At 42.6% G+C, this 18,471-nt stretch overlaps 1 protein-coding gene across 6 annotated transcripts in view; it reads left to right on the forward strand.

Moving 5' to 3' along the window:
* The first annotated feature begins 4,882 nt into the window (after window positions 1-4,882).
* TTC6 (tetratricopeptide repeat domain 6) overlaps window positions 4,883-18,471 on the forward strand; it is a 146,041-nt gene continuing 132,452 nt past the window's right edge. For 3 of the 6 annotated variants that reach the window (XM_043516729.1, XM_038407593.2, XM_038407592.2), the window contains exons 1-3: window positions 4,890-5,365; window positions 6,034-7,217; window positions 13,624-13,705. The gene's annotated coding sequence lies outside the window, so the exon portion shown is untranslated. Of the gene's footprint in view, window positions 5,366-6,033; window positions 7,218-13,620; window positions 13,706-18,471 lie in introns of all 6 variants that reach the window. The other 3 variants (XM_038407596.2, XM_043516730.1, XM_038407594.2) reach the window with 3 other exon arrangements.

Below are 18,471 nucleotides of genomic sequence, written 5' to 3' on the forward strand. Positions count from 1 at the left end.
TAAGGTAGATTTCAGAGTAGCAGCTGTGTTAGTCTGTATTCGCAAAAAGAAAAGGAGTACTTGTGGCACCTTAGAGACTAAAAAATTTATTTGAGCATAAGCTTTCGTGAGCTACAGCTCACGAAAGCTTATGCTCAGATAAATTTGTTTCTTTTTACAATAAGGTAGAGTTCAGATAAATTTGTTTCTTTTTACAATAAGGTAGAGTTCAGGTAATTAGAATCCTGTTAGAGTGCAATGGAATTGCTGCCTCTACAGGGAGTGGAGAGTACCAAACCCTTCACCTAAATTCAGATTATGGTAAATTATGTGGGGCTTTGCTTTGTATATTTTTCTAATGCATTTGTGATGGCCACTATCTTGGCCAACACTAGAGACTGAACTGATCTGGAAGTGTAAATCTCTAGAACTTGGGCTAAAGAGCTCCATAGCTAGGCCTTTAGCAGACTCAAATCCTCTGTTGATCCAGCCCAGGGAGGACCAGTAACACACACTGGGTTTCCCAGCAACCTGGTTTGTTTTGTACATAAATATTAATGGGGGTAAGCACTGTGGTACATAGCAAAACCATTAGGTTGAGAGCCTTCCAAACAGTTTGCACACTAAGTGAAAATAGAAGGAATAAGTATAAACACTGGAAGGACAGGTATTCCGCTCTGTATCTGTCACTTGGGTTTGAATGTCTCTGAATTAAGTGGATTCATCACCAAGCACCTGATGCCTGTCTCCCAGATGTTGTGAACCAGAAATGTTTCATCTATGATTCTTTTAGCCTGAAAGAAACAACACTTGCTGAGGCAGTGTCTTTGGCACTTCTTGTTGGTTTCTTTCCCCTGCCATCTTAAAGCTAAATGCAATGAATGATGACAAACCCTCTTAGAGATTTCAGAGTAGCAGCCATGTTAGTCTGTATCTGCAAAAAGAACAGGAGTACCTGTGGCACCTTAGAGACTAACAAATTTATTAGAGCATAAGCTTTCGTGGGCTACAGCCTACTTCATCGGATGCATAGAATGGAACATATAGTAAGAAGATATATATATATATATACATACAGAGAAGGTGGAAGTTGCCATACAAACTGTAAGAGGCTAATTAATTAAGATGAGCTATTATCAGCAGGAGAAAAAACCTTTTGTAGTGATAATCAAGATGGCCCATTTAGACAGTTGACAAGAAGGTGTGAGGATACTTAACATGGGGAAATAGATTCAATATGTGTAATGACCCAGGCACTCCCAGTCTCTATTCAAACCCAAGTTAATGGGATCTAGTTTGCCTATTAATTCAAGCTCAGCAGTTTCTGTTTTTGAAGCTTTTCTGTTGCAAAATTGCCACCCTTAAGTCTTTTACTGAGTGGCCAGAGAAGTTGAAGTGTTCTACTGGTTTTTGAATGTTATGATTCCTGATGTCAGATTTGTGTCCATTATTCTTTTGCATAGGGATTGTGCGGTTTGGCCAATGTACATGGCAGAGAGGCATTGCTGGCACATGATTGTATATATCTTATTGGTAGATGTGCAGGTGAACAAGCCCTTGATGGCATGGCTAATGTGATTAGATCCGTTGATGGTGTCACTTGAATAAATATGTGGACAGAGTTGGCATTGGGCTTTGTTGCAAGAATAGGTTCCTGGAGGTTTTTGTTGTGTGGTATGTGGTTGCTGGAGAGTATTTGCTTCAGGTTGGGGGGCTGTCTGTAAGCGAGGACTGGTCTGTCTCCCAAGATCTGTGAGAATGAGGGATCATTTTTCAGGATAGGTTGTAGATCTTTGATGATGTGCTGGAGAGGTTTTAGTTGGGGGCTGAAGGTGACAGCTAGTGGCGTTCTGTTATTTTCTTTTTTGGGCCTGACCTGTAGTAGGTAACTTCTGGATACTCTTCTGGCTCTGTCAATCTGTTTTTTCACTTTAGGAGGTGGGTATTGTAGTTTTAAGAATGCTTGATAGAGATCTTGTAGGTGTTTGTCTCTGTCTGAGGGATTGGAGCAAATGTGGTTGTATCTTAGAGCTTGGCTGTAGATAATGGATTGTGTGGTGTGTCCTGGATGGAAGCTGGAGGCATGTAAGTAAGTATAGTGGTCAGTAGGTTTCAGGTGCAGGGTGGTGTTTATGTGACCATCGCTTATTATTACAGTAGTGTCCGGGAAATGGACCGCTTGTGTGGATTGGTCTAGGCTGAGGCTGATGGTGAGATGGAACTTGTTGAAATCATGGTGGAATTCCTCAAGGGCTTCTTTTCCATGGATCCAGATGATGAAGATGTCATGAGTGTAGCACAAGTAGAATAGGGGCGTTAGGGGACGAGAGCTAAGGAAGCGTTGTTCTAAGTCAGCCATAAAAATGTTGGCTACTGTGGGGCCATGCAGTACCCATAGTAGTGCCACTGACATGAAGGTATATATTGTCCTCAAATGTGAAATAGTTGTGGATGAAGACAAAGTCACAAAGGTCAGACACAAGGTTTGCCGTGACATTATCAGAGATACTGTTCCTGACAGCTTGTAGTCCATCTTTGTGTCGAATGTTGGTGTAGAGGGCTTCTATAGCCATAGTGGCCAGGATGGTGTTTTTTGGAAGAGCACAGATGGATTGTAGTTTCCTCAGGAAGTCAGTGGGTGTCTTGAAGATAGCTGGGAGTGTTGGTAGAGTAGGGCCTGAGGAGGGAGTCCACATAGCCAGACAACCCTGCTGTTAGGGTGCCAATGCCTGAGATGATGGGGCATCCGAGATTTCCAGGTTTATGGATCTTGGGTAGAATACCCCTGGTTGGGGTTCTAGGCATGTGTCTGCACAGATCTGTTCCTGTACTTTTTCAGGGAGTTTCTTGAGCAGATGGTGCAGTTTCTTTTGGTAATCCTCAGTGGGATCAGAGGATAATGGCCTGTAGAATGAGGAGGAGTTAAAAGAGCTGCCTAGCAGCCTCTTGTTCATATCCCAACTTATTCATGATGATGACAGCACCTCCTTTATCAGCCTTTTTGATTATGATGTCAGAGTTGTTCCTAAGACTGTTGATGGCATTGTGTTCAGCATGGCTGAGGTTATGGGGCAAGTGATGCTGCTTTTCCACAATTTCAGCCCAGGCACATCAACGGAAACAATCTATGTAAAAGTCCAGTCTGTTGTTTTGACCTTCAGGAGGAGTCCACCCAGAATCCTTCTTTTTGTAGTGTTGGTAGGAAGGATTCTATGGGTTGGTATGTTGTTCAGAGGTGTGTTGGAAATATTCTTTGAGTTGGAGACGTCGAAAGTAGGATTCTAGGTCACCACAGTACTGCATCATGTTTGTGGGCCTGGAGGGACAAAAGGAGAGGCCGTGAGATAGGACAGACTCTTCTGCCAGGCTAAGAGTATAACTGGAAAGATTAACAATATTGTTGGGTGGGTTCAGGGAACTACTGTTGTGGCTCCTTGTGGCATGTAGCAGTTTAGATAGTTTAGTGTCCTTTTTCCTTTGTAGAGAAGCAAAGTGTGTGTTGTAAATGGCTTGTCTAGTTTCTGTAAAATCTATCCATGAGGAAGTTTGTGTGGAAGGTTGTTTTTTTATGAAAGTATTCAGTTTTGAGAGCTCATTCTTAATCTTTCCTCTTAGAGAGGAGAGAATCATTTTCCATCTCGGGAGTAAACATCTTCCTGAAAATAACAAGGCATTTTCTGGGTTTAGATAGACTATCAAAAGAAACAATGGAAGGGCAGAAGTGTTCAAATTTATTAATCTGTCTCTCTGTTCTGTCTTTTGGGTTCTCTTGTGGGAAATATTGCTCTTCTTTCATTGTGAATGATATATAAACCTTGCTGGTGAAGACCATTTCCAACAGTGACGGGCCAGCCTCAGAGATACCCAGGTTCAGTTTGGATAAGTATCTAAGAGGTTTTGCTATTGCATTGGGCGTGATTATTTTAAGGAAGGGATCCCCATCCTCCCAAATCAGAAATACACAAAAGGATTAGTGTTAACATGGAACTCTCAGATCTTAGCTATATCAGGTATAGTGGGTACCTCTATGGACAGGAAACTAGGTTATTATCCACAACCGCAGGCACAAGGAAGGCTCCATTCACAACTGTTTTCTCTACTTTTGACTCACGTTAGCACTGCAAATTGGATACAGTTCTGGGAGCCAGGGCTGGATTCTGTTCTGTCCCATGGGCCCTCAGCCACCTTTTTAGTTAAATTCCAGTGATCGAAACTTTATTTCAGAGTAGCAGCCGTGTTAGTCTGTATTCGCAAAAAGAAAAGGAGGACTTGTGGCACCTTAGAGACTAACAAATGCAGCCGATGATGTGAGCTGTAGCTCACGAAAGCTTATGCTCTAATAGATTTGTTAGTCTCTAAGGTGCCACAAGTCCTCCTTTTCTTTTTGCGAAACTTTATTGCTGCTGATGAATGAGTCAGAAAGATTCAAGTTTGACCTTCAGCTCCAGGCTGAGTTTGCAGGGCTGCAGGTAGAAAGAGGTATTTGGACTTTATCTGGAAGCCTCTGAGAGGTAATACAGGTGAAACACCACGAATGCCATTTTGACAGTCAGGCTCAGAGTAGAAATGTCATGGAGCCAGTGCACAGCATCAGCGACCGCGCAACGGAGTTTTCTTTACACGGCGAAGGAAAGCGGTTGAAGGAAAATCCAGGATGAGATTGAGGGGCGCTTGCTTTCGTGGCTGGGAGACACCCGACCCTGGTCGCTGCCCCTCTGCCAGCGGCTAACCTCAGAGGGCAGCGCCCACAACTGGATCGCAGCTACCAGGCTTCCCAGCTCACACAGCCCCGTGGCCAGACCGCTCCGCCTGCCTCGGCCGCCAAGGGTCCCCCTTCGTCGGGTGACCCCGAGAGGAGCGGAGCAGGGGCCACATTGGCGGCTGGCCTAAACGGCTGCAGCTGCCCCGACGGCTGGAGGAGCTGGACCCGCTCCGCGGTGACTCCGGCACCGGTGCCCCGCCGCGCTACTCGCTGAAGCCTGGATCTCCTCAGCGCCAGCTGCCTCGCCTTTTGCATCCCCGCGGAGACCAGCCCTGGCTACCGCCGGGGCAATCCAGCCGGGGCCGGGGGAGGTTAAGCCGGGCAGGGCTGGAGCATGCTCCCTGCCGCCCTCCATAGCCGCCCCCGGAAGGCGCGCGGCGCTGGACCCTCCCCGGCTGCAGGGGGCGCTCTTGGGAAGCAGGCGCCCCGCGGGTCCCTCTCTTCTCCCGCCGGGCCGCACGCGCCGAGCCGAGCTGGTCTGTTGCTAGGCTCCCGAGCGCGTGCCCCCGCCCCCGGGCCTGGGCAGAGCCGTCGCCCCGCGGGAAGGGCAGTGGCTGTGGGGCTCCCTCCCTGCCCTCCAGGCCGGCGCACGCAGGCCTTGCCCAGCTGTCTCCCCGGGGCCAGGTGAGAGAGCTCGGTCGAGGGCCTCACTGACCCTTCAGCGCCACGGGGCCAGGGGCTGTGCTTTAGCCTGGGGGCGCGTTATTTTGCGGGGCGGTCAGGGGGCATGGTGGTATCGTGTTGAGGATGTCTTGGGCGGGCTAGGGGGTGTCTTTGGGGGCTTGGTGGGTGCTTAGGAGGGGTCCCATTTGGGGGACTTGGGTGGTATATTTCATGTTGGGGAGGTCAGGTTGTATCTCTTTTGGGGGGTAGCTGGTCTCCTTTGGGGCTGGGAGTATTTTTTCCAGATACTCGTTTAAAGGGAAGCTTCTTGGGGGGGATCTTTCTCTTTGATTGGAGAGCGTAGTATCTTTTTGGAGGGGGATGATTTATTATTGCAGGTGAAGGCTCTCCATCTTTTTATTTTTTTGCATTTAGCGCTCCCATATTTAGGCCTTTTCTACACTAGATTTCCAGCAGTTGCTAGCAGTGGTAGGAATGGCCCGAGTTGCTGTAGATAAAGTGCTAGTGGCTGGTCAGACATGCTTAACTGTACATACTGTGAGTAGTTCTGTTGAAATGAATGAAACTACTTGCAGTGCATAAAGTTAAGCATGTGCATAAGTCTTTGCAGGATTGGGGTCTGTGTTTGTATATAACGTATATGAACACATTTCTGTTTTCCTTTACAGGCCACATATATTAAAAGGAAATGGCTAGAAAACATGAGCACTTTGGACTAAGTTATCTAGAAGAACTAAATATGATTAAGGAGCGTGAGATTATATGCAAGGAATCTCGGAAGGATTTTCTTAGATTCAAACAAGCAGTAGCTACTGCTTATACAAATGTGAGCACTCAGCCCTTACTGGAAGATTTAACACCAGATCAGTCACATCAGTTAGAGCAGTATCATCTTCAGAGGTCAGAGAGTCCACATAAGCCCACCATTAATATAAATAAAAATGTCCCTAATGAATTCATTGGCAGTTCTGAAATTCACAGAAAAGTAAGAATCTCTCCTGAAGTAAGAGACATGAAAAAACAAACTTGTGATCTCAGCACAATGATTCAAAGAAATAAATCTTCTGTAAAAGAGGACAGTGCTGACAAAAATCAGAAAAGTTACTCTGAAAAAATAAATGTGGAAAATAGTAGTTGTAATCATGAAAGTACAAGTGTAAAAATGCCAGTAATAGCATCTTTAGCAGGTACCACTAAAAAAATCACTATGTTAAAACAACCAGCACCACCTCGGAAGCCTAAATATCGCAAACTCATTCTTCATCCAAGACTAGTAACTTATAACCCCCCCATTCTGTTACAGAAAGTCAAAGATACTAGAAAAGTGCAGGCTAGAGCCCATTCTCTGAAGATGAACATTCAGGTTGTAAAAACAAATAGAACCGAAGAAGCTAGCAATGACAGTAAAGAAAGTGATGAATCTAGTTCTACAGATTCTGATTCAAGTGAAAAGGCTTCTAAAAAGGAAATAGTTATTTGGAAAAAAGAAAAGAAAGTATGCAGAGAACTTTCAAAAGCAAGTCAACAAGATTCAGTTGTTGAGCCGGGAAGAGCACTGAGTAAAAGAAGCAGTGTCTCCTGCAGCCATCCAAGTGTGAGGTCTGCTTCAGAGCAGTTGGAAGAGGCTAGAGACATAACTAGACCAGACACTTCAAAAATATACGAGGAGAACTTCCAGCAGAGCAAACCAGAAGAGCTTACTTCCACACCAAAGTTGCCTGTGAGAGTGGTTGCAAGGTCTATTGATGAAATAATTGCTTCTCTGCAGTCTACTTTTCAGTCTCCCTCAGACCAGATGATCAAAGAACTCCTGGAGAGTGTTCTTGGCCGGAACTACAGCATAAAAATGGAAGTAGGTGAACCAGAACAAGAGCAATATTTTCTGTTGAGTAAATATTACTTTTAGAAAAGTTGTATATTTGTTTTTCAGATCCTACAATGTGTTATAACACAGAGGCCAGACAAAACAAATGGATAAAAACACTGATGTGTTGTAGAGCTTCCTTCATTGTATCTTACTGTCAATTTGCAGTGTCCTTTAAAAGTCAAATCAAGCCAATATTAAAACCAGTTAAAATATAACTTCATTTAAGGGCCTCTTTTTGGACATTGGTTCTTTACATTGCTTATAATTTAGATGGGTTTTCTGTTTCCCTTTTAAAGGGATATGTTTGATATTGACAGATTAACAAGTGTTAAATATTTATAAGGGTGTCAGTTATGAGTTATTGCTCAGCATTGTGAGATCACAGAAAAACTGTTAATATGTTATTGGTAGATTTATTAATATGGTGTTAGAGATTCCTCTCATCTAATGTGGTAATATTTACAATAAAAGACTACAATAAGGCATCAAGCATTAAAAAAAAATGCTACAGAAGACTGTTAATTGGATACAGAGCCTTTTACTTGCTGATTACTGATTCAGTTCCTAACCAGGACAGTAGATATTACTGTCAGATGGCTCTTTGGCCTGTGTGAAATAAGTTGATGAAAGAAGATCTTATTCCATTTCCAAGTGGTCAGATGATCATGCAGAATCATTGAAATTCAGGCTGGAAGGAACCTCCATAGGTCATCTAGTCTAGCTCCCTCACCAAAACCACTATTGCAACTGGCACCCATGTTGGCAATATCATCAGAGAACCTCAAGAATAAATGGGCATGGAGACTGAACTACTCTTTCATGCAGAGGTGGTTGCCTTAGAACAAGGTGAGGCAAATTAGTGGAGCTGTGTGACTGTATGCATTTTATCGGTAGGCAGAGAACATCATTTGTCTGCAGAAGAGAAGAATGAGGGGGAAATGAAATAATGCTTTCAACTGTCTGAAGGGGGGTTCCAAAGAGGATGGATCTAGACTGTTCTCAATGGTACCAGATGACAGAACAAGGAGTAATGGTCTCAAGTTGAAGTGGGGGAGGTTTAGGTTGGATGTTAGGAAAAACTTTTTCATTAGGAGGGGGGTGAAGTAGTAGAATGGGTTACCTAGGGAGGTGGTGGAATCTCCTTCCTTAGAGGTTTTTAAGGTCAGGCTTGACAAAGCCCTGACTGGGATGATTTAGTTGGGGATTGGTCTGGTTTTGAGCAGGGGGTTGGACTAGATGACCGCCTGAGGTCCCTTCCAACCCTGATTCTATCATTCTGTGATTCCCTACTGCTGTCAATGCAGTTATGATCATTAAATTCACTTGAGATAACCAACATCATGTAGTTTGATTAAATGCAAAAGTTAGAAGGAGAGCAACAATAATTGTGTAAATTAACTGAACTTCTATTTTAAACAGTAGTATATGTGAGCACATCCCATTGTGCCTTCCTGTTCAGTTTGCATTATAAATTATTATTAGTTTTATGCTACATTACTTTTTGTCATCTATTTATAAGAACTACACATGTCTTAGGCCCAATTTTCAAAAGGGCCCAACATCCTATAGTTCCCATTTAGGCACCTAAATAAGTGGCCAGGTTTTTTAAAAATGCTCAGTCCCCAGTTTGAGGTGGGGAGGAGAAATTCTCCATTGTTTTCAATGGGAGTTGCTGGGCAGAGAGCACTTTTTAAAATCTGTACAGTGATCTTGAAACTTAAAACTTTTCATTGACAGGTTCAGGTTAAAAAAATCTAAATGGAGAGTCTTTGCAGGTCTGGTTGTTCTTTAGCATTTTCATTATCTAGAAGATCTGAGCCTTAAGAAGGGTGAATGCTGCTCTAACAATAGTTGATTAAGTTATGTAAAGTCAAAGGCAGTTGCAGCATGTATTTTCTCAACTGAAGTGACTTTTTAAATAGGATGAAGAGTCTAGCAATTATTTTTAATCTGTTATGCACAGCTTATCTCATATATTTTGCTGAGTTTCAGTCCTTGCCTTTACAAACAAGGTATGAAATTTGTTCTTTTAGGTGAAATGGAAATATCCAAGAAATACATGTATTGAAATGAAAACAAGCTATTGTAATTAAATGAGATTTTATTTATTTACATATTTTCCCTTCTTATTATCTCATTCTTGATTGGCATTGGCTACTTAATGTTGTTAGCTTATTAAACTATTACAAGGTTGACCACAATTTACCCAGCAGCCTTAAAAAGACTACTGTTATCCAGGGAAAAGTATGCCAGCCCAGCAGCGGGACATGACCCCTCAACCATATTTTCTTTGGATTCCTCAAGAGAAACTAGTTATGAATAATAGTTCCCACCATGTTTTGTTGAGAAGTAGAATTTTAATCCATAATTTTAAACTGATTGTCAGTGCTTGCTAACTCTTAATATACTGAGTTACCAAGTTACTTGTTGACTTTATTATCTATGAGAGGGAGTTTATATTCATTGCAGAAATGTATTTCTTTTGTTCAGCATTAAACAACCTGCAGCTCATCATCTTTATTTTTTTACAGTACAATAATTCCTTGGCGGTCCAAATAACTTTTTGGGTTATATGGATGGAAGAAAAACTGTTTTGTTAGTAAAATAAAAATCTTGGTAAAATAACCACAAAAATTTGAGCATGCAAATATTGTTACTATACAAGAACTGTGTAATGAACAGTATTAAACCAACACCAAATATACAGTACTTTTATCTTTTGAACTTATGTGTTTGTGTGTGGCTGTCTGTCTGTCTCTGGGTACTGTGAGTCCATGTCAGAATGACGGCCTGTTGTGATCTTCTCCATTATGCTTAATAGTTTGGCTAATCGCTTACTGTGCTTCTAAGGGTTAGTCACTGTTGACCAGCTCTGTTTCCCTTTGACATTTACATCCATTCATGATATTTATGTCATTTTAATGTTTGCTATTTACATTCTTTATGTTCTAGTTTAGGTTTAAATTATAGTTCAGACATAACTGGCTTATACTTTTTGGATAGATCTATGTATGGTGCACCATTAGTTGAGAAGCAATTCTTGTGGAAGATATAAATACTAATACTATACTTGCAAGCTTAAGCGGCAATGCTGAAATTGACTGAGCATGCATTTTCCACCAATTTACCAGCAAGCAATATATGAAAGGTGGTTAAGTGAGAACAGTTTCATACAGAGACTATATGCAGATATTTTAAACTTTCTCTTTTCCACTGTTTCCTTGAGGCCCAATTCAACTCCCGTAAAGATAATGGGAGTCTTTTCATTGATATGAATAGGATTTGGATCAAGCCTTTAAGCAGGAAGATCAGACTTTTCTCATCTTTATTTTTCTGGTTACAGTAGACATGTGGACACAGCTCCTACTTGGCTCCTCACTGTTCTTCTGAAAAAGAAGCATAATGTTTTTTTTTCATTACGAGTGTGATTACCAGGGCTATTGGTTGTCATGGAACTGATGTCCATCCTTTTCTTGGGCAATCTGCTTCTGCTTTTTTTGTTTAATTGCTAAGGAATGGTAACGTTATTTTGGAATGCAGATATGAGCATCCATTTCAGTACTGTGTCCAAATGTTGCTGGTCCTTCCTCTATAACATATGTAAGATTCAGTCTTTTCACTGGTTTCAGAGTAGCAGCCATGTTAGTCTGTATCCGCAAAAAGAAAAGGAGTACTGGATAAATTTGTTAGTCTTTTCACTGTTGTTTAGGCTCTTTTTCTTGCCAGTCTTGATAATTAGCAACCTCCTTCTCTCTGGTCTTCCTGACACTCACCCTCACTTCCTAACACTCACCTGAGGTATATCAAAATACTGCTGCTAAGGTCTATTCTCTGACCCGTATGTCTGAACGCCAGCACCCTGCTCTTTGAGTCCTTCCACTGGCTTCCCCTTCAGAAGCTGTCTGTTCCAGACTTGTTAAGGCCCTTCTCAATTTAGACCAATCCTTCTTATCTGTACTTGTACTTTATTGTGTCAACACCCCATCTCCTCTGCTCTACTAATAATGCTATTCTTTATCCTACATTGCCCAATTATTCACTTGCTTCACAAGCACCATCACACAATCTTCCATGGGACCATTATGCATGGTATATTGTCCCTGAAATTGTCTGGTAAGCCACTACACTTTCCTCCAAATTTCTCCTCAATACACACTTCTGTCATGATGCTATGGGAAATTGCCTGGTAATGGTGGCCTAGAGGTAGGGACCTCTGATGTTTAACTTACTTGCTTAAATCTTGTATAAAACAACCTAATCAGCTCAAAATAATCTAATTGTGCAAAGAGATGTTCTATATAGACCCGTGTTCTTATACTGTTTCCCTCATCCTTAGTGTGCAGGTCCCTGCATGCTGTTGATGGCCTTGATATATACTCCTGGGGAATTCTGGGCAGAATTCATGTCCCTGCAGATTTCTTTGCTTCCCTGCAGAAAAATGCCTTTCTGACAGGGAAGCAAAGGGAAGCTGCAAGAGCAGTCACGCACCCACTCTCTAGCTGTGCAGGTAGATCATTTCAGGCACCTGGAGCATCGCAGAGCGATAATCACCACAGGGCTGGGGACTTCCCAGCCAGTGGCTCCTACCCTGAGCAGGGATTAGGTGTTAATCCTGGCTGGGCTGGAGGCAGGTGAGGACAGGACTTCCTCTTCCTCTGTGAAGGGGGGAAATATGTACAGGTGTTGCAAAAGGAGGAGATTGTGTGTTCCATTTTGGGAATGATGACGTTGAATGTATTCTACCTGTTCTTGTATGTCAGGAGCTATTCTCTCATTCCAGTGCTTTAAGATATACCTTTTGATCATTAGTAGGAAGAATAGCAACATCTTTGTATTCTTTTATTGGAAACCTATACCTTTAAGCATACCTACTATTCAAAATGTAAGTGTTAGTGGGATCTTCATGTTGTATATTCCATGTTATGACTCCCACAGAATGCAAACATGTTTTGGGCCAGCTCTTCAGCATGTGTAAATCAGTGGTGCTATCCTGATTTAGTACAGCTGAAGTGCTGGTCTTCAGGTTTTCAGGGCATGCCTATTTACTGCATATAAATAGAATATAGATTAAATATAAATATACATTCTTCCTTAAACTTATTTTAACATTTTCTATCTATCAAAGAACAAATGTGATCTCTTAGGTAAAATAAAACTGCTATGTAAAATATCAAATTTTCATACATATGAAACATTTATTAAAGGTAGATAACCTTAGCAGGACTTAAGAATTAAAAATAGAACTGTGAGATTAACAGAGGAATTTATTTTGGTTACAATGAATTCTCTGCACAATTCAAGTTGCAATGGGGGAGGTTTAGATTGGATATTAGGAAAAACTTTTTCACTAAGAGGGTGGTGAAACACTGGAATGCGTTACCTAGGGAGGTGGTAGAATCTCCTTCCTTAGAGGTTTTTAAGGTCAGGCTGACAAAGCCCTGGCTGGGATGATTATAACTGGGACTTGGTCTGCTTTGAGCAGGGGGTTGGACTAGATGACCTTCTGGGGTCCCTTCACCCCTGATATTCTATGATTCTATGATCAGTTCCTTGCCTCTGAAGCAGGGAAAAACTATCTAATGCCTTGAAAAGCATAGTTTTTCCTTTGTCTGTTGTTGCAAGTCATTGGTGAATTATAAAGGTGGTTGTAATAAACATATATCATGGTCCCTTTCAGAACATTGTATAGCTTTTCATTGCTTTTCAGATTTAATTTGTGGGATAGGAATAGACCCAGCTCTCTTTTCTTGGCCTCTGGACAGCTTTTTTTTTTACTCTACATCATTGATAAGTCACAATTTTGAAAATACCTGGTCTCTGATGCTTATTTATTAATGTACTCTCAATGAAATGTTACACACCTTACTTAACATGGTGAGTTGGTGCTTCTGGTTTGGTGCACCAGAAACAAAATGGCATATGTTGAGCACAGACATGGTGTGGCTCCACACCCCAACTTCACAAGAGGATAAGTAGTTCTGCAAGGAGCTGAGCACCCTTCTAAACCCTGTAGTAACTCTTTTGCTGGCTCTGCCTGCAGAATTCTGCATGTGAGGTGGTGCGTCAAGAAATTACTCAACATCCTGCTCTTTAGGGCTCTGATCCTGCAAATACTTTTGCATGTGCTTAACTTTACTACTATAAGTAAGTCCACTGAGGGACTGCTCATGGTAGTAAAATTAAGCATGTGCAAAAGGGGTTGTAGGATAGGGGCCTAAGATCATTTGTCCATAAATGTACTTACTAGTTTCAAATTAATTTATCAGCGTTTGCAGTGAAAAACAAACTCATGCTTATGAGAATATATTAATTTGTTGGTGTTTTGTTCTGTAGGATAAAAATATAAGTCATTAAAATCATACTACATTTTCTTTCTTGTTTGGCAAAGCAGACATCAGGCTGAATCTCGGGAAAAGAAGACTGAATGTCAAGCTAATGAGGAAATAGTGGCAAGTTTTCAGGCACCGAGCCTGGTAAAATTCAGTGTTATCTAGGATGTTAAAAACATAATAAGTTATGTGCTTGTGTTGCTTGCTGCCTTGCTCAGATAGGCAGTTTCAGGTTTCAAACGATAAAAGTGAAAGGAAACTAAATAATGTTTTAAAACATTTAAATACTCCATAAAAGTCAAATATACAATTCTTTTTCTCTGTCTGCTCGTGGATGTGATTCTCCTACTATGGACATATCCAAAATCCCATTGAATCAATGGCAAGTACTTTTGAGGGCCAGGACAGTACACTACTCTCTTTGTACAGTGCCCAGCACAAAGGGGCCCTGTTCTTGGTTGATCCCTAAAGCACTACAAATAATAAACACGATTAATCAATTATTCAAGTTAAGTGCTTGTATTGAGTGGGTCCTTGAGTAAATAAAAGTTCTTATATATTTGTGTGTCTATTTTGTTTTTCTGTAACATACAATCTAGTTATATATGGTTACACATTTAAGCTTAGACAAGTTCTTAGTGTTGCTCATAGTTGTAAACTAAGCAGTTGAGAGATGTATAATGTATTTGAGTAGTATATGTCTTTGTTGTATATCTCTTTTCAAGTTTTCAGGTCACACATTGTAGGACCCATAGACCAGATCATGCTATCAATTTTTGAGCAAAAGTCCCCATTAGTATTAATAGTTAGTGCAATTAATTGTAGTTCCTTTTGGTTTCTATTCCACCTTCTTCTGTAAGTCCATTTATTCATAGAGGAATGATTGCTTTTAGTCTTAACTGATCAAATATTGCAGATGCTGTATAAATAAATATAGGCAATGAAGGAAAAATTGCACAGCAGAGAAACATTATGTTGAGAAATTTTCCCTGTAGGAAACAAATATCTGTAGCCCAGTGGCTCCTGCAGTTCTGGATGCCTGGGCTGCTTACATCTCTCTGCAGCTCATGGAGGCAGATCAGTATTTTGGCACTGCCTGATATGGCCAAACTCAGTGTACTTCTGCTTGCCACCAGATTCTCTGCCTCTGCAGCAGAAGACAGTCGCAGTTTCAGTTGTTTTCATCCTTACTCCTTGTATTTACTTTTCTGCTGAGTTTTCTGGGTAGTGGGGAGCAGTGTTCTCCTTTCTCCGTATTCCTCCTCCTCCCTGTTGGTTAACCTCTCTGGTTTAACCCTCTCTGAGTTTCCACTACAGTGTCTTCCCTGCTGGCTACTCTGCCCCTTACAGGCATGGCAGAGCAGGCAAGAAAGCACCAGGTCAAATCCAAGTGGTGCTCTATATATGAGGCAGCTTCTCAGGCTTGGAAGATGGTGAGTTGTGCTCACCCTCATCCGGACTCCAGTTGGGAAAAAAGGACCAGAAACCCCAATGCAGAGCTGGGAGAGGCTCCAAAAGCGAGGAGGACCTGGACCATTCGACTCGGGGGTAAGTACCAGGGGACCACTGCAGAACAAAAGGGGAGGCTTTTTGGGCCAAAAGTCCTGTCCCCACAGTCTTAAAGTGGGTCAGAGCACTGTGGAGAAAGAAGCAGGGCTTTTAATCAGCCCCCTCCCTCCCAAGCTCAAGAGGGCTCTGACCATGAGTTTCCTCCTCCCTGCTTTCAGAGGAAATGGGACCCAGTAGGCAGATTCTGAGACAGACCTCTTGAGAGGATCCAGGCTTTAAGGAAGGCAAGCCACAAAAGTCCTCACCAAATCTGCAGCAGAGCTTCTATGCTCCCAAAGTGCACAAAAAGGTTTTAAAAAAAACATCTAAAAAGCATAAAATGGAAAGAAAAAGTTCAAAAAATCCAGGCGATAACAAGTCCCTGACTCCTCTTCCTCCTTCACTCTTCCTTCTCTGAGAAAGGTCGGTTGTCTGCCTCTGAAACCTGAGCAGGTTCCTGAGAGTAAGCCCTAGAGTAAATTTCTCCCCTCAAAAAACTTCCCCTGAGATGGCAATACCCCTTCACTCTGCCTTCGATGAAGGGATTAGGGATGAATGGACGAGTCTGATTAAGAAGCAACCACATTAACAAGAGTGACCTCAGGCTATATAATACTCAAGAACCAAAGGCTTTATTGCAGAGACATCGAAGGTGGACGCTGCTGAAGCATCCCTTGCTAGGGATATGGTATTCCCTTGGGGAGTTTTCCTTGTGGACCCCACAGATAAGAAGATGGAGACCACGCTCAAAAGGACTTGAAGCCTCCTCTGAGTGTCCCACTGTCAACTACCTGCTTTGTAGGAGCATCTTGTTCCTGGCTGAACGATCTCAAGCCTTAAGGACAGAGTTCACCCTGACTGTGGCTCTACTTTAAAGAAAGTCTCCCTAGCAACAGTATTTGCAGCTGACGCATCAATGGATGCTATGAGGTGCTCAGCCTGCTCCATGGTTTCCAGCTCACTAGCTGGGCACACCTATCGCTTTGTGGATGCTCACTCTAAACAGGTCCTATGCTTGGCTAAGATTTACAGGCTCCTCCATTTTGGAGAAAAAGCTGGAAAAGGTGGTGGCTGACGACACAAGAATATCCAAACAGTCCTCTCCATCCCCACTAAGGACCATCAGGAGAGGACTATAGACCAGCCTTCAGCAGGAGTCACTCCTTTCTCTCCTTGTCCCTTTGCTGGTACTCTGTGAGGACAACAGATTCCCCAAATGGAAAATAGTGGAATCAAGGTCTTGGAAGAAAGTCCAGAGGGACCTCAGCCCAACAAAAAATCCACTTTGACAAAAATCACATAGGCCTCTGCCCAGAGCAGAAGCTCTGGGGCAGGTTTTCCCATTTCCTAGAGGAATTTTTCATTGACCACAGAAAAGTGGGCCAGGGAAATAGTGATGCAACAGATGCTCCCTGAGTTGCAGGCTCCACCCCATGCATTCTTCATACAGCTACAACGATGCCATATAACACAATCTGATCCAGAATTAAATATCTCATCTTCTGGATATCTGAATAATAGAGAGTGTTCCCTCAGAAGAAAAGTTCTCTGGGTTCTACTCCATCTACTTCATTGAACAGAAATGCATGGGGGGCATCTGAAATCATCTCAAAAGGCTCAATTAGTGGGGTGGGGGGAGGAGACTTCTTGACTTTAGTAGATCTAATGGTGCATATCTCCATATTTCAATTATATCATGCCACTACAGCCTTTTGAGATTCACCTATGTCAGGAGACATCAGTACTGAATGCTCCTGTTCAGCCTGTCCTTGGCCTCCAGGATTTTGATAAAGATACTGGTGGTGATAATAGCCAGACTCAGGTTGCAAGGAGCTCACCTGTACCCCTTTCTGGATGACATCTGATCAGAGCTCCATCAGAGTCAGCAATGCACAGGCCCCCACGTTGGATGTTGAATCACCTCCAGATGCATGGCTTCATCATCAGTGCCAAGAAAGTTCTCTGGTCCACTCAGTAATTGATTTTCTTTCTCCGGAGTTGCAGGAGGCCCCCATAGAGCTATATCTCCAAACTGCTGGACTCCTGATGTTGTGCATAGGGATTGCTCCATGGGCAGTCACACATCAAAAGCCTTCATACTAAGGTCTGGGGTCACTCTACAGAATCCTGAAGATCAAGTATGGGTTCAACACAGGTGTTACAACTCCTTACAATGGTGGTCAGACCATGACAAGGTCCGTAAGCATGCTGATCTACCTTCCAGATCCTTTGTCCACAACCAGTGCTAGTGTGGAGGCTGGAGTGCTTATTTGAGATCCAAGTAGCCAGGGGCCTCTGGAGGGAAGAGGGAAAAGGCTCACAGGATAAACCTCATAGAGCTGAGAAAGGTCAAGCTAGCGTTGAAAGGTTCCAGCCACCCTAAGGGAACCACATTCTGGCTCAGTCCAGCAAGACAACTACTGTAGTGTATTAAACAATAAAAAGGGAACAAAGATCTGACCTACACACAGAAGCTATAGAAATAATGAGGTGGGCAGACAGTTTCTCATCTTTCCCCCCCCCCCCCAGAGTGATCCATATCGTAGGAGACCTGGACCAAAAGCAGACTGCTCAGCAGGTGTAGGGTCAACAACTCGGAGTGGTGCGCTGAATCATGTTTTTGATCTCATTGTTCAGATGTTTGGCCTCCCTTCAACTGACCTGTTCCACAAAAGAGGCCAAAATATTTTGCTACAAGGCAGACCCCAGAGCCATGGGAACAGTGCCTTATCACACAGGGCCTATTTTATGTGTTTTACCCTTTCCTCTACTGCAGAAGAAAATAAAATGAGCACATGAATGGTAATACTGATAATTCCCCATTTGCTGAAGAGACCTTGGTTCTCAGACCTGATAGAGTGCATGAAAGCTCCCACTCCAGGTTTCATGGAGACTGGACATTCTCTTGCAAGATCCTCTCCTTCATCTGGATCTGAAACAGTTCACCTAATAGCCTGGCTATTGAAAGAGAGTACTAAAAGGTCTTGGTCTGTCCTCCACTGTTGTTAGATATTGCTTTAATCTACAAGGGTATCAACATTAAAGCGTACTCTTCTATCTGGTCCAGAGTCATCACTGGTGCCAAGAGCACAATGCAAATCCCAGAAATTCAGGAATTCCAACTGTTTGAACTTCTACAAGAAGGTATAGACAGATTAGCCCAGTACCAATGCACACCAGCTGTCTGCTCTTAATAGCACACTATTTGCAGGATCCTTGGGCTGCCTGCAGACATCCAAGGTAGCCAGATTCTTTTGAGCAGTCATTTAGTCAGGCCACTCTTCCAAAATGGGACCTTCCATTAGTTTTGAGGGCACAGCCAAGCTATCCCTTCCAGTGTTTGACTTCAGTGTTAGACTTTT

This window comes from Dermochelys coriacea, chromosome 6 (genome assembly GCF_009764565.3).
Source record: "Dermochelys coriacea isolate rDerCor1 chromosome 6, rDerCor1.pri.v4, whole genome shotgun sequence".
Lineage (NCBI taxonomy): Eukaryota > Metazoa > Chordata > Testudines > Dermochelyidae > Dermochelys > Dermochelys coriacea.